Source organism: Grammomys surdaster, unplaced genomic scaffold, assembly GCF_004785775.1.
Source record: "Grammomys surdaster isolate TR1022 unplaced genomic scaffold, NIH_TR_1.0 125630, whole genome shotgun sequence".
Taxonomy (NCBI): Eukaryota; Metazoa; Chordata; class Mammalia; order Rodentia; family Muridae; genus Grammomys; species Grammomys surdaster.
The window spans coordinates 2,504,140-2,519,374 of record NW_021620469.1 but is presented as its reverse complement, the minus strand read 5'-3'; the positions used below and the strand labels follow the sequence as shown (position 1 = coordinate 2,519,374).

General features: G+C 46.6%; 2 protein-coding genes across 2 annotated transcripts in view; one reads left to right on the top strand and one right to left on the bottom strand.

Moving 5' to 3' along the window:
• Positions 1-12,091, bottom strand: part of Zfhx2 (zinc finger homeobox 2) — a 31,476-nt gene extending 19,385 nt beyond the window's left edge. Inside the window, exon 1 of the mRNA XM_028787346.1 lies at positions 11,692-12,091. The gene's annotated coding sequence lies outside the window, so the exon portion shown is untranslated. The remainder of the gene's footprint in view (positions 1-11,691) is intronic.
• A 2,501-nt stretch (positions 12,092-14,592) lies between these two features.
• Thtpa (thiamine triphosphatase) overlaps positions 14,593-15,235 on the top strand; it is a 5,577-nt gene continuing 4,934 nt past the window's right edge. Inside the window, exon 1 of the mRNA XM_028787386.1 lies at positions 14,593-14,654. The gene's annotated coding sequence lies outside the window, so the exon portion shown is untranslated. The remainder of the gene's footprint in view (positions 14,655-15,235) is intronic.

The following is a 15,235-nucleotide window of genomic DNA, read 5'->3' as shown; positions in this document are numbered from 1 at the left end:
GAGACAGGATCTGACTAAGCTGCATAGGATGGCCTTGAACTCTGGAGCCCAAGCAAGCCAAAACCTGTACTGCTCCTACTTCAGCCTCCCAAGTGTCAAAGATGACAGGCCGGTGCCATTAGGCCTAGATTCCCTTACATTTAAAATAATAGTTTTTCTCTCTCTCTGTCTCTCTCTGTCTCTGTCTCTCTCTCATCTTGAATTTAAAATTGCAACACACTATCCCAGAGTCCGTTTTGATTCTACCTTTCCTATTGATCTCACCATCCTCATGAATATTTAGAAAGTGCTTACTTTGTGTAGGATTAATTTTTTTCTATAAGAGAGGGAAAAGTGAGCACACAGGAAAGTGAAGTTAGCAAGCAGAAGAAATGCCACAGAGGACAAAGAGAGAGTCACTTAAGGCTGAGAAAGACCTAGGAGTGAGGAGGAGCCGGTGCTGTCTCATGATTTGCATATGTAAATACTGCAGTCATCCAGACTGGGTGGTACACTGTCCCTAGAGAGAGGAAGGCTACCAGGAGGCTATTTTATACATTACAAGACATTTAAGGTGGACTTGAGGGGACCGGGTAGGCTGTGAGGAGAAAAAAGGAAGATGTAGAGGAAGATGGTGGTGAGTGGTAAGGAGCTGGGTGAAAGGGAAGTTATAGGCTGAAACCATACACATTATCACGGGCATGGATGGGCTTCTAGGCATGTTCACTGCTGGTAGAGGTGGGTGTCCAGAAGAGCGTCTTACACTGGCATCTCATGATGACTAGACATTAGATGTCCTAGGATGGTAGCATAAGTCTGCTTTGGTTGCACAGGGCTGTTTAACCATTTTTAAAAAACTATTTATTGTCTCTCTGTGTGTGTGTGCGCATGTGCACGCGCACACACGCGCATGTCTGTGTGACTTTGCTCGAGAGAGCCAGAAGAGGGGATATCAGACTCCCCCAGGAGCTGGAGATCTAGGCTGTTATTAGCTGCCCAATGCAGGTACTAGGAACTGAATTCTGGAAGAACAGCAACACTACTAACTGCTGAGCCATCTCTTGAATCCCAATATATGTGCTGGAGAGACTCAGGGCTCAGAGTGGCACATGTTCTACATGCCTCAGGCTTGGATTGTTGCATGAAGCCAGCTCAGAACCTTTCTTTTGTAGGAGTACTTGGAAGTGAAGGGGCAGAGGCTGGTGCCCTTAAATCTGGACTCCCCATCTTATTTGATCCAGGCATAGGCTATCTCTGGAAGATTCTTTGAGATTGGAAGAATACCACAGTAAGGTCTGCTAAGTGCTCCTGGTTCTCCAATTTGATGTGAGTGTCTGTGATGTAATGATGTCACTTTAGCATTATTGTAGCAGCCTCACCTATAATCCCAGCTACTGGGAGACTGAGGCAGGAGGATTACAACCTTGAGAATGTCTGGGCTACAGACTGTGGGACCCTGTCTCAAAATAACAAGTGCCAAGTTTGGAGGTATAAGCATATAATCCCAGCACTCAGGAGTTGGAAACAAAAGGACTAGGAGTTCAAAGTCAACCTTGGCTATACAGAGTTACATAGTGGCCTGGCTTAAAACACCAAAAGTAAATACACAAATTAAAAAATTATAAGAAAGACAGCTATAGGAGGATATAGATCAGTAGTAAAACATTTGCCTAGCATGTGTGAAGCCCTGTTTCAATCCCGAATACTACTAAATAAACAAACAGACAAATAAATAAATCATATTACAACAACTACTGCAGTTTGAATATCTCTATTCTAAAAATACAAAGTATGGGCTGGGTGTACACCATAGTGGAGTGTTTGCCTCACATGCACGAGGCCTTGAGTTAATAGTCAGCACTGAAAGACATAAACAAGTTAAACCCTCCAGGACTTGGTGGCCCATGCTTATAACCCTAACATTCAGGAGTAACAGGATTGCCATGAGTTGAGGACAGCCTGAGTTAGTGAGTTTAAGCTAGCCTGGGCTAGAGTGGTAGGACTTGTCTCAAACAAAGAAATAAAAAATACAAAAGAGAAAGTCCACAATGTTTTAAAATTAATTTTTAGCAGCAATATGATATACACACTTACTTACTAGTACGTTATACACACTTACTATGTGTACGAGTCATAGACATAACACAGATACACTCAAATATTGCAGAAAACTTCCCTTTTCCTTCAGGGGCTGTGGAGATGGCAAAATGGTTAAGAACACTTGCTGTCCTTCCAGAGGGTCCCTGAATCCACATTTCTGCTACAATCCTCTGTAACTAGCTCCAGGGAATCCAACATAAGCATCCCACACTTGTACACAGAGGCATATGCATCTCTATGAGTTCAAGGATAGTCTGGTTTAGTCAAGACAGGGTTAAATAAGTGAAATCTATCTTGAAAAACAAAACAAACTTCCAAAAATTAAAAAAAAAAATCCCCTGGCTAATGTTAGCCACCTAGCTAGGCACACGCAGGAGAGCAGCTTGGAGGCTTTTGAAGATGGACTCATCTCCCATTACCTTATGAAACGGTGGAGGTATCACTTTGTTTAGGGCCACACAGAGGAAAGCTAATTCTTCCTGCTCAGAGGAATAGAATCTGAGTTCTTCTCTGGCCCTGGGTGGAGAGGAAACATTCTGGCTTCCCTTAAATATTGGAACATCGCATACAACTGCCCTCACCTGACAGTTGCTAGTGCAGGATATCCTCCCCCCAACCAGGAAAGCTGATTCTCCTGAAGACAAGCGAAGGGAATGGGAGAAATAACTATCCCTTCCATGAGATAGCGCACTTGTTAGGTCTCAGAAGCCCCTCTATAGTGCAGTTGCTTGCAGAGGTTCACAGCTAATCTGTGTTCTTGTGTTCTGGCTCAAAAGTCTAACTTTTTCTTTTCCCATTCCCATCTTTTCTTGGATACATGCCAGGATGCTAAGCACACTTGCTCTAGCTCCCCGGCACTCTCACTGGCTTCTCTGAGGTCCTCTAACATCTGCAGCTTCTTGCATATCTATGGCTGATCTATGTAACTCAAAATGCTCAATTTTGTCTCTTTCTTTCCTGTCTTTCTCTTAAAGCTACTCAGATTTTCAATTTGCCTGTCCTGTTGTTTTCTCATATTTTAATCAAACGGCCCTTAAAATGGCCTTCCTTTTAAGGCCATTTAAAAAAAATTTTTTTTCCCCTCAAAGACAGAATCTTACTATGTAGTTTTGGTTGACCTAGAACTCCAAATGTAGATCAGGCTGGCCTTGAACTCATGTCTGCCTCTGTCTCCTGAGGGCTGGGATTCAAAAGCATGTGCCAACCCACCCAGTTTTATTTTCAAATTCTTCTATCAATGACACGAAGAACCCATAAAAAGAAACTCAATTCCCCAGTAACACATGTTTAAAAGATATATATGAAACATGATTTTCATGTTTAGGCTGTGGGTCTCTAAGATACCTCCTGTGTGCTTTGTCTGTGTCTGTCTCTCTTGCACTGGGGACAGAAGATGCTCAGACTGTAGCTGTAGCAATCACAATAGCTGGTATCTTTAACACAGGGCCTGGTATATGCTAAACAAGCACACAACCACTGAGATAGGTTACTAGTCACACAGCCAACGTCTTTAAATGTCTGCAGTGTGGCAGATGCTATGGAGCCCCTGGCACTTGCCAACACTGACCCTCCTCTGCATCTGACAGCAACACAGATGGCTCTTCACCCCATCATATACACATGGAGACAAAAAGAAATGAGTTCAGTGATTCTTAGAGTCTCTTTTAGAAAGCTGAATCAAGGGCTAGCAAGATGGCTCAGTATCCTGATGCTTGAGTTTGATCCCCATATGGTGAAAAGACAGAAGAGATGATTTCTGTGTGATTATATGTATGTGAGCACATACCCCCTTGTGTGCTCATATACACAAATACATACACACACACGCACACACATATACATAATACATATACATATATATATATATCCTCCTAGCACTAGGGAGGCAGAGGCAGGTGTATCACTGTGAGTTTGATGCCAGCCAGGGTTACATAGTGAGGCCCTGTTTCAATGACAATAATGATAGTAATAATAATTAGTAAGGTAGTAGGATGAGCTTGGAACTTGGGTGCCCTGCCACAGGGCCCCTGCTGTTGCCTAGCATGCAGTCTGAAGGGTTCTGCTGCCCTTGGGTGTGTGCTGCTGTGCTCTTCTTTGAGCTTGAAGGTGCAGAGGAGTTAGAGGCTGGGTAGAGTTATTTGAATGATAATGTGTGTGTCTATGTCTCTTAATGTTCAGAGTTGGAGAGATGGTTCAGCAGGTAAAGACGCTTGTGCTACAAGCTGGACAGTCTGAGTTTGATCCTGAGAACCTACAGAAAGATGGAAAGAGGGAACCAACTCCACAAAGTTGACCTCTGACCTCCACACACACATAATAAAAGATATGTTTTTTTAAAAAGCTAACAGTGTACATGTGTATCTATATTAGCGGATGGACTCCATCAAAGCAATCTGATGTTACTTAAAAAACAAAATGAAACAGAAAATAGACTTAGGGCTGGAAGTACAGGCATAGCAATACCTTAGCACCAAAAGAAAACCAAAACCTCAGCTACTGTAGTCAGACAGGTGCAGTGCCGGATTCTGGCTCTGTTCTGTAAATGTGTAGAGGAGCTGTGTGGCTCAGAGCCTCTGCTCAGGTCTTCTCACGTGTTCTCATGTGTTGAAAAGAACAGGAAAGTAGTATGTCATGGAGTTTGGTCCCTTTCCCCTTTCTAGTCTGACACACTGAATGTGATCAATCAATAAAATAAGGACCACTTTCTATTTGCACACCTTATTTCCTGAAGTGGGGGATATTTGAAATGTATTGCTCTTCAGGGACTAATGCATTTGCTCACCTCAGGCAGGCATGCTCTAGAGACCTGAGCCTGCACCTAATGTTGGCCCTAGCTTTCCATTCTGCATCATGTGGCACACTGTGGTGTGTCTGCAAGTGCTTGGTGGCCGGCTGGCTGTTGGCTCAGAGTGTTTGGGGTGGTGGTAATTACTAGGATGGCCCATCCCTAATGAGTGTGATCTCGTTACACTCTTGCTGCTTCTAATGGAGCTAACCTCATTTCACAGCCATTAGCGATGGAGATGAGGCCCCGCCCACAGGCCCCGCCCACCAGCTGCAGCTCGCAACAGCTTTGGCCATGCTTTCTCTCCCCACTGCTCGCCATTACAGTTCACCTCTCCGGTTCTTTCTTTCCTCCTGACTTCCTCTGGGCTCCTCTCTCCTGGTCTCCATTGTTCTTTGCTATGCTCACCCTTCTCCTCTCTCCTCTGTCTCCTTCCCTTCATCTCTGGGCTGCCTTACAGTCATCACCCTCCACATGGTGTCTGCCCTCCGTGTTTCCTTCTGTCTTCTTTGGCACCCTTCCCCTGCCCTTCACCTCTGCTGTCCTTCCCCTCCCCCACACTGCCCTGTCTGGCCAGAGGACAGACCTCCCGGGAAACCAGCAAAGGCAAACAAAATGCAGTGACTTCATTATATTGGTTAATTTGCCACTTCAGTTCCTCCCATAAGGGTCATAACCAGCAAGGCTTGAACTCAGGACTGACCTGGTGCTGAGTTAAGGCCTTGCTGTTTGCATGCAGGGCCACTCCCTCTCCCTCATCTTGGGCTGTCTTTCCTGGACCAGAGGGGTCTCTGAGGTCTTTTTCTCTGTCCACACAACCTTCCCTCCCTTTTCATGTAAACTGTGGGAGCTCTGTCATCTCAAAGCTACTCCCCCCACCTCTATCACAACTCTTCTGGCCCAGTTCGTCTAGACGTTTTTAAATGAAGGGTCTCAGGCTGGCCTCAACCTCCTGAGGATGTCCTTGAACTGTGAGTTCTGCTTCCACCCTTTGAGTGTGGAGATGACAGGTGCACATATGTGCCACCATGCCTGATGGCCCAGCACCTGTTTCTCACTCTTATCTGCTCTTTCCTCTCCACTCTCCAGTGCCTTATGTACCTGAAGTACCAGGATGAATCTCTGGGCTTTCAGAAATGACAGAATTTGAAGAAGGCAGAGGTGGAAGAGGGGTTCCTGTGGCCTGCTCAGGCCAGTTTTCTAATCATAAGATGGAGGCGGCAAGAGAGGGAAGAGGCCTGTGGATGGAGAGAGGAGATTGGAGCTAGACAGTTGCAAGAGAGAGGCAGAGGGCCTTTGGCTTGGCTAGCCAACAAAGCAAGGAATGAAAATTTTGAGTATGGAAATGAATTTACTCTATTTTTTTTTCCTACAAGGAAACAGTCCAATCATTTGTCTTCCTTCATTAAGAAGCCAAATGACTGACAACTGAGACTTGACCTTTCGCTTAAACCAAATCCCAAAGGGAGAGGGTAAGGGTAGTTAGCTGTGACTGAAGGCTGCATAGGGGAATGTCTACACTTAAAGTAAAAATGTATGGCCTACACCCATCCTGCCCCAGCCGCTTGGCACCTCAGCATGCTACAAATCCTATATGCATATATCCTGTCCTACACTGGGCCTTCATATACCTTGGGCAATTATGGTCTCCTAATTGTGTACTGCATACATAATTCTGGTGGATGGCTCTACTGCAAATTCCTAGGCATGAACCATAGCTCTGAAATAATCCTATATTCTTAGCCAGACACAGGAGGAATCTCCAGCTCTGGAGATTTGGGACTTCTGGAAGGGAAAAGAAAATGTGCCGGGCAATGGTGGCGCATGCCTTTAATCCCAGCACTTGGGAGGCAGAGGCAGGTGGATTTCTGAGTTCAAGGCCAGCCTGGTCTACAGAGTGAGTTCCAGGACAGCCAGGGCTATACAGAGAAACCCTGTCTTGAAAAACCAAAAAACCAAAAAAAAAAAAAAAAAAAAAAGGAAAATGTTGAGTGCTGAACTACCTTGGTAGGAAAAAGAAAAGAAACCAGATATAAATGCTACATGCCTGCGATCCCAGATTTGGGAGGGAGAGGCATGAAAGGACCAGGAGTTCAAGACCAGCCTTTGATATATAGTGAGTTTGAGGCTTGGGCAACATGAGACCCACCCTTCTCCACCCGAAAAAAAAAGATAAAAACTAAAAAGAATGTCTTCTCAGCATTCAGGAGGCAGAGGCAGAAGAGGAGCATCCCTGTTAGTAAAGGCCAGCCTGGTCTTTGTAGCAAGTTCTAGGCTAGCCTCTATATAGTAGAATCTTGTCAACACACACACACACACACACACACACACACACACACAAAACTTTCCTATGCCATTATTCCCTAACCACCACTAAAACTTAACACAGGAGTAGGTCCACCATCTGGATGACGTCTCCAAATCTTTTACCCCTGCCTCCCCAGCCAGGGGTGGGTGGGACAGGGATAGGCAGGGCAATTAGTTCACTAAGGTTTCCCAGGGAGCAAAGGGGCCCGGAAAGCGGATGCCTGTAGCTTAGTGTGAGGAGCCTGAGAAGAAAGATGGAAAAATCAATGAAATGAGTTTCTAACAGTGAGGTAAAGGACCGCCGTGTCGACAGCTTGTCACCTGCTGCAAAATATGAGCTGCCCAAGTCAGTGGCGGCTGCTGACAGTACACATAGCTGCCACTGTCCTCTCCCTTCACCCCCTTCTGCTGCCAGGATTTTATCATAAGCCAGACTCGCCCCAGAGCTCCTTGTGATCTCTCTCTCCCTTGTCTTTTCTGCTAGCTTTCTTAACTCATTGGAGTCTTTTGGCTCTTTAAGATTAGGCCAGGCCATAAGCCCTGGTTGGCACACCTTTCTCCTCTGAAGTTTATTTCTGCAGATTTGCTCTGAGACTCATAGTGAGCTCTGGATTTCATGATTTTTTTTTCCCCCAACAGTGGGCAGTCAGATGTGAAGGTCATTTCTTACAGGGTTGTTTACACCATGGTTTGGGCAGCAGCTAACTCCTATCTCTTGTCCTGTGACCAACTCAGCCAAGGCTCACGTCACTGTGATCACTTTGAAACAGGATGGGTCTCATGTTCATGTATGAACTTTTGTGGTCATTGTGGATATATGTATGCGCACATCTGCACACCTGTGTATGAATATGGCTGACTCAGCTTTAGCTTCATGATAGGGAATAGGGTTTTCCTGCTTTTTGAAAACCCTGGACCTTTTCTGGAATCTGCCCCTTCATTCTTCTCTGTATCTTCCCTAGGCTCTTAGGATGGTTAATTTATGTTATCCTCATATTATCCCAGGTCTACCCTCAGAGTTAGCCTTCCTACCTTCAGCCCCCAGCACTGTCTCTCTTCTCTGCCCCCAGGTCTAGTGTGGCCTTTCTGCCCTGTTTCTGATTTCACAACGTGACTATGTATGCAGACAGGTCTGGGAGATAGGATGAGGGTTGGGGTAACTCTCAGACTCTGAGCATCTGCTCAACAGGTATGTATAAAGCCTGTTCTGTGTGACAGACACTTTGAGGTATTACAAAATAATTAGAAACTAGAGGCAGATATGGTAGCTCAGACCTAACATTCTAGAACTCAAGAGACTGAAGCAGGAGGATCTCCTCAAGGTCTGGACCAGCCTGGGCTACAGAGACTCTATCTCAACCCCCAACTTACTGGATAGAAGCATCCCCAGCTCAGGAGATAACTGACCAGCCCTGTATCTCCCACACACGTCTTGATCTCTTAAAATAAAGGGACCTTTTCCCTCCTCCATTTCAGACAAGCATTACTGTGCCCTCTGGCATTTCAAAACTCTTCTCTTCTGGATTTCCAGCTTTGGCATTCACTCCTAAAACCAAAACCACCCTCTTGTGCTGCTTTCGACAGCTCTCTTCCTGGCTCACAAAGCCTTCTCTTTCCCTGTTCCGTGTTGTAATTTTTAGCTCTCTTCCTTTTTTTTTTTTTAAACATGCCTTTCTGTCCTACCATCCCAACCTCACTGCCTACTGTCTCTTGAGGTCACTTCCTCTTGCTTTTGTTAGGATTTGACAAGCCTAAGGCACTCACAAAGTAGTCTGTGACAATTATCTAGAACTAAGAATAGCTCCTGAGAAGCAAAGTCACTACTAGAGACAGGAGTCCTACAGATATGACTCCATCCAGAACCCTGTCCCACACATGACGCAGAGGGGCAAGTTGTTCCTGTATGGGCCTCAATATGGTAACGACAGCTGCCTCTGACATCATGGAGGAGGGATCCTGTCAGGTTGCCAAGGCAACCAAGCAATTTATGACATCAGAGGTTCGAAGTGTTTGGTTCTCTCACGGGGCTGAGAAGATTCAAGTTCCTGTCAGTTGCAGTGAATGGGAATTATACTTTTTCATCTCTTTTCTGTGTTCTCCTGGCTTGACAGTAAAATAGGAAGAGGCAGACGGAATGAACGCTGTTGAGAGTCTCTTCCCTCTCTCTCCATCTCTGCAATTTCTCTCCTCATAAGCATTGCTCTTTGAGGGCCCAGTGGTAGTCTGCCAGGCCATTTTTTCCAAATTGCTCACCCCCTGCAGAGCTCTCTCTCTCTGGCTCCTCTGCTGTGTCCCCTCACACTAGAGGCGCCTGTCTCCTTTGATGCCCCACTCTTTCCTCTTTCCTTTCCAGGGCTCTCTGCGGCTCTGATCTGCTCCAGCACGCCTGTCTTCACCGTCCATTTCCCTTCTTTGTACCATACTCTCTCCTACCCCATCTTATCCCTCGCTTCGTCCCTTCCCCCGCTGTATTAATTTCATATTGCTTTTGTTGACCCCTCCTCAGGAATACTCTCATCTTTCTCTCTCCTCCTATACAGCTATTAACTCATATTTATTTAATTATCTCATTTGCTCAATTTTTCATTAATTGCTTCTTGGTTCCTCCCCTTCCCTACTCTTCATTCTGCACAGATTTTTCACCGTTTCCTCTGGCCATACATTTCTTTAACTCATGTGTTTACTGAACCTGGTTTCTCCTTCCATCATCTGCCTCATCTTTTTATCCTTCTGAGTTCCTGCGGTCTGGAAAAACGATGATGGATTTAAACCCACGATAAACTCCCCATCCATTATCCACCTTTACCATTCTTTAGACGGAATGAGCGCGGCCCTTGCAAAAGATAGGTTTCTGAGAATAATAAAACCTGTCTCATAGAGAATGTTGCTGAATCCAAAGAGAATAATAGCAGGATCCCACGAGGAAAATGAGCTAAAAAGTGAAGAAAAAGCCACGGAGCAACTAGGTAGGGTGGAGCTGAGTCCTCGAGAAGATCCCCTTACAGAATTAAAGTTGACAGCCATGGCACTGACAGGTGAAGGGGTTGTATGCCCTGGGAGACCAATAGGTTGATTTCTTGGGCTGTTTCTGTGCCTTCACAAAACATAACCCCTACCTCTCACCCAGCCCTTTGCTTGTGACATCTTCTCCTAGAGTTAAAATGCTGGGTGACAGAATAAGAGATAAACAAACAAACAAACCAACCCCCCAACAACTTTGGTTGACCAAGGAGAAAAGGGAACAAAGATGGAGAATATACAGGGAGCTCATCAGATAAGAGGAAACAGGGTGAAATAAGCTGCTGAGGTAATAAATGTATATACAATGGTAGAGTGGGGGAAGGGAGGAAAATTAAGTCAGCGTGGATGAGGTTCCTGGTGGAAAGCTCCTGGAAAAGCAGAGGACACACTGGATACCCAAAGGCACATGGCAAATGAGATGATCAACAATGTCAGAAGTTCCAAGGCTTCCCTGCCGAAGGTGAACAGCAGGCTGTTGTGCCCATGTTGAAAGGGCACTGGGGTGTTCAGGGGAAGGCACATCAGCTCCATGCCCCTACTTCTCAGGCCTCTGACCACAGACTAGCACAATCATGGCTGATAAGCAAACTCCAAAGTAGCCGAAAGGCCACAGTTGTACAGACATACCCCAAAGGAGAGCAGGGGATGGCCAAACAGTCAGGCAGTCTAGGAACACACAGGGACAGGGGTACTCGGAAGGGATTACTCAGATGAGAAGGGTCACTGTCACAGAACTGGATATAGATATAGATGGGGTGGGGAGCCAACTGAAAAATGGCACAACCACAGATCAGTGGGGGCGCAGGCACAGTGAGAAGCGTGGTCCAGAGCTCAAAAAACGATGAGGGGCATACGAGAGCGGATGGGAAGTCGGGGTTGCAGAAGAAGCAGGGCAGGCATGCTTCACTGCCAATGGGGCTCCCCTCACCTACTTCAGGCAAAAATGAGCATTAAAGGTATCCACTCCCCCTCCCACACGACACCCCGGCGCGCTAGCCCATCTATCAGCCCTTCCGCCCGGGTTTCTCCCTCATCTTGCAGCCAGCTGAGATCCGATTGCGCTGCAGGCCCCTCCAGGCTGATAGCTCAGAGCCCTCGCACTCACCCGGCCTCCCTTTCCCTCCAGGAACCCCGCTCCCGGTAGAGCTCGGCGCGGTACGTCTAGGCTCTCGCTGCCCTCTGTCCGGCTGGCCCTATCTTTCCCTTCTCCGTTTCTCCACCTCTCTTCCCCATCCCCACTCGCGCGCCCTTTCTCCCGAATACTCCTGTCCCCTTCTCCCCGGCTGTCTGTCCGTCCGAGTCCCCTCCCCCAGCCTCTTCCCGTCCCTCTCCGTCCCCTCCAGTAGCAGTCTACCAGCGCCTCCTCTTTCCTCGAGCTCGAGATTCGGAAGAGCATGGAAGGGAAGGAGAGTGAGAGGCAGAGAAGAGGGGGGGAAAAAAAGAAAAAAAGAAAAAAAAAAAAAAACCAACCCAGCAGCATCGGAAATCGATGCACTTACACCTCAGCTGGAAGCAGGGACGGGAGTCGAACCGCGGCCGCCAAGCAGCGCCAGGCGGGGAGGGGAGGGGGCGGCTCTTGGAAGGGACTTCTCCGATGTGTTGATTCCTTTTTTTTGCCCCTCCTCCTCCCTCCCTTCAGCGCTCGCTCCGGGGCGTCGGGGAAGGAGATGGAAAAATAAATAAATTCACGGCGGTGAGGGAAGTGAAAGAAAATAATCAATGCTATTTGGCTGCGGCTGAAGTGTTTTCCCGGCTTCGTGAGTGGGTTTCCATTGATTCACCCTGGGCACTGGCTTGCTCCCTGTCTCCTCCTCCTCCTCCTCCTCGCCCTCCTCCTTCAAGCCCTCACTCCTCCGCCTCATTCACTGGCTGGAGCCGAGGCGTCCCACACAATGGAATAATCAATACCCAGGCGCCCGGGGCAGCCCCACTGAGCAGGTGCAGCGACCCGCCCGCCGCAGTGCATGCTGGGAGTTGTAGTCTGTAGGTCTCCGCCCTTCTAGCAGGCTAGTGGAGTCGACGGGTGTCCCAGGACGCAGGAACCTGGGTTGGGGCCAGGATCTTAGGGTGGGGCAGACCGACCATGTCCTCAGGCTTCTTCCTTGACTCAGGCAGTAGGTCTACCCTGTACCTGCAAAAAGGGCAGGTCCCTTAAAAGTCTTGTTCCCTCCTCTTTATCCTGCATACAGAAGTGTGTTTTATTTATTTTTCGAGACAGGGTTTCTATGGGTAGCTTTGGCTGTCCTAAAACTCGTCTGTAGACTAGGCTTCTGCCTCTACCTCCCAAGTGCTGGCTGTTGTTTTATTTTAAATCACCATTGCTTCCCAGAGCCTTCGGGAGGAACATCACCATTCCACTCCCTTCTTCTTCTAGCCTTATCGTTTCTCCCACCCCCGGCTTTTGATTACTAGAACATTCTGTTTCATAGCAATTACTCTGAAGTCTCCCAGTGCTGCTGTGTTCTTAATTCAGTTACACTCCCCCCCGAGTTCGTTAGGGAGATGGGAGGTTTTGGTTCCTTCTCCTCATCAGCTTGTCAGCTCATCAGTGTTTTATATTCTAATTTTTAAGATTCTAAAGCAGAGCCTCGTGTAGTGGCACACGCCTTTAATCTGGCAATTGGGAGGCAAAGGCAGATGGATCTCTGAGTTTAATGCCAACCTGGTCTACAGAGCAAGTTCTAGGACAAGAGCTACACAGAGAAACCCTGTCTCAGGAGGAAAAAAAATCTAAAGTGGAGTATACAGGATTTCATTTTATACTAGAGGAAAACAAGGTTTCCTAGCTGAAGATTGCATGACTAATAAACAATAGTACGATGATGCAAACCTCAGTGGTCTGACTCCAGAGCCCAAGCTTGCTGCTGTGGCATATTTTCTTACGGGACAACAATAACAAAAACTACTGAAATTGAGGGTGATTATGAAACCAATATTTTGAGTTTCTACCATGTAACAGTAAAGTTTGTTACTGACTCTTCAATCCTCATTAAACTATGAGGCAGGTGGAGTAGCATGTCCAAGAGTAAGGGTCTACTAAAGAGAACGTTCCACCTAATGAGAAGAGCTGGGGTTGGGGACTGGTTTCTCCCCACTCAGATCGTTGGCTTCACTTTTCAGTTTTGTTGGCCCAGAAAGCACTGGTATTTTCTGTGTTCTATAAGATCCAACCTCATAGACCAGAAGCAGGAGTTTGTTTAATGCCATCCTAAGTTCAAAATGCCATGTCTGTAAATGCCAAGTTCCCATAATGCTCCCTGCCTGTCTCACTCTTAGCTCAGGAGGGGCTGGAAAACAGTCTGTAGCTCAGGCTCTCCTCAAGCTGTGATCTCTTGCCCCAGCTTCCCCGAGAGTGGGAAACCAGGTGCCCAGCACTCTGTCTGACTACTGTTTGTACTCCTGACAAAGCCACCTCAGGGACTGTCGGACTGAGTCTGGCACTCACTCATGGCTTTTTCCACCTGCCACTCAATTGCACTTCAAGCCATTGTCAGCTTAGATATTGGCTAGGTGTTGTAGCTACATTCTGTGCCTTTACCCAGGCAGTTATTCCCACCTAGGTCTTCAGAAAGCCATCCTATTCATTCATTCATTCATTCATTCATTCTTACTCTCATTAAAAAAAAAATATGTACCAGTGTTTTGTCTGTAGTACAGGACGATGTCAGAAGAGGGCGTAAGAACCCCCTGTAATGGAGTTAAAGAGGTTGGGATTTGCTCTGTAAGTGCTGGGCAGGTAATCCCAGAGCTCTGTAAGCACAGCAAGTGTACTTAAGTGCCGAGCATCCATTACTCCAGCTGTCCCATCACATCTCTAATTGACATTCTGCCGGGAGCCAAACCCAGGAAACTACCTGCTGCCCTAAGAGAACCTAGGAAGTTACCTGCTGTTCTAGAAAGCCTAGTCAGTACAAGGTTAATAAAGGACGTTCACACCAGGCAGTGGTGGCACACGCCTTTAATCCCAGCACTTGGGAGGCAGAGACAGGCAGATTTCTGAGTTCCAGGCCAGCCTGGTCTACAGAGTGAGTTCCAGGACAGCCAGGACTACACAGAGCAACCCTGTCTCGAAAAAAACAAACAAAAAAAGGACAAGGACGTTCACAGGTCTCAGGCCTCAGGAACTTAAAGAACGTCTGGCATTTCCTGGGAGCTGGTTATGACAATGGGATGGTCTAGGGCAATAAAGATATGACAGTGGGATGGTCTAGGGCAATAAGGATTCAATAGTGAGATAGCCCTAAGCAATGACCCTCACCCAAACTTCCTGGTTTGCTGTGTCTTTATAACCTGCACCCAAAATTAAAGTTTCAGAGCTTGATCAGAACCCCCGACGTGTGCGATCAAACGTTGCTTCCACAGGGACGTCCCACACACATAGAATCTCTCTCTGGAGAGAAGAGAGAAGATTCACACTGTGATCGCCACAGAGTCACCCGCCTGTGAGATTGATCCGGTAAAGGTAAGAAAAAGCAACACAATCATTGGGACAAGCATTAACCAAACATGATTTTCTCTTAAAGGGTCTCAAGGAGTCCCTCAAGGCACGAGGAGTAAGGGTTAAGAAAAAAGGATTTTTAAAAAAAATTTCATTGATGTTTCCCCAAGAAGAGACTATCGATGAAAAAACGCTACACCTCCTAAGGAGGAAATAGAAAGATTAAACCTTGAAGATGAGGGAGAGAAAGGGCTAAAGCAGATGTCCGCTCTCCGCCATGTTAACAAAAGAAAAGGAAAAGGCTATTTTAGAGCCCTCCTGGGAGCAGGAAAAAATCAGGAGACGTCCTGCATTTTTTCTGGCTCATATGGGAGAGATCCTCAGTTCTGCTTTTTCTGTCTATTGTTTGTCCTTGGAGCTCCAATCTGTCCAATATGTGTCAATTGTCTGTTTTTGTTTTGTTGCTTGAATATTGGTCTGTGTTTCATGTTTAAAAGAAAAATGGTTAAACTTTATCCGCTGGTTGTTCAGTCCTTGATTCAGTTTTTAACTAGTTGAGAGAGAGAGAGAGAGAGAGAGAGAGAGAGAGAGAGAGAGAGAGGAGA